Raw genomic sequence first — 761 nt, forward strand, 5'->3', positions numbered from 1 at the left:
TGATGATGGGATAAAAGCCCCAAAACGTTGTTATTATGTGTAATTAAATTAAATAAAATGTTTAAATAAGGAAGAGGACTTTTCATTCGGTATATCTGATTATTATTTAATTTTTTATATTACAGTGTAATGTGGTTAAGTGGACCCTGGATTTGAAAGAAAAATCTACCTTCAATAACTACAATGAGGTCCTGACGCTTTCTGGTTGAAATATACCTCTAATACTGAGAATTTTGAAAACTTTTTAATTGAGATTTGATTTCTTGGATTTTTTTTTTATGTTTACGTCTATAACGGGGACAATTCAATAAATCTGGTAAAGTAGATGAAGAAGTGTCCAATAGGATAAATAAAGCAAATAGTATTTACTACCAGATATGCAATAATATTGTGAGAAAGAGGGAGGTAGGTAAGGAAGCTCCATATCTTTAAAGCAATATATCTTCCAACACTATTTTAAATTTATTCTGGGACTTATGTCCCCCAAAAATAAATACATGGTTCATATATTAAGATTTTTATCTGGCAAGCATTTACAAGTTTTCAGATAGTAAAATAAAATCACATTGGGTTATTGGCTTAGCTACTGTTTATAATGTTTATCAATAAATGCCTATTTATTTGATTATAATGATGCAGAGATTTGGTTATACAATAAGTGGAGGAATAGGTATTGTTTAAAGGAAAGAATGGATGAGGACTGGCGAATGGAGATGGGAAGAGAATCCCAGAAGGAGGTTGCACGTATGACGAAGGATTTG

This window comes from Halyomorpha halys, unplaced genomic scaffold (assembly GCF_000696795.3).
Source record: "Halyomorpha halys isolate HHAL.00 unplaced genomic scaffold, Hhal_1.1 Scaffold891.1, whole genome shotgun sequence".
Classification (NCBI taxonomy): domain Eukaryota; kingdom Metazoa; phylum Arthropoda; class Insecta; order Hemiptera; family Pentatomidae; genus Halyomorpha; species Halyomorpha halys.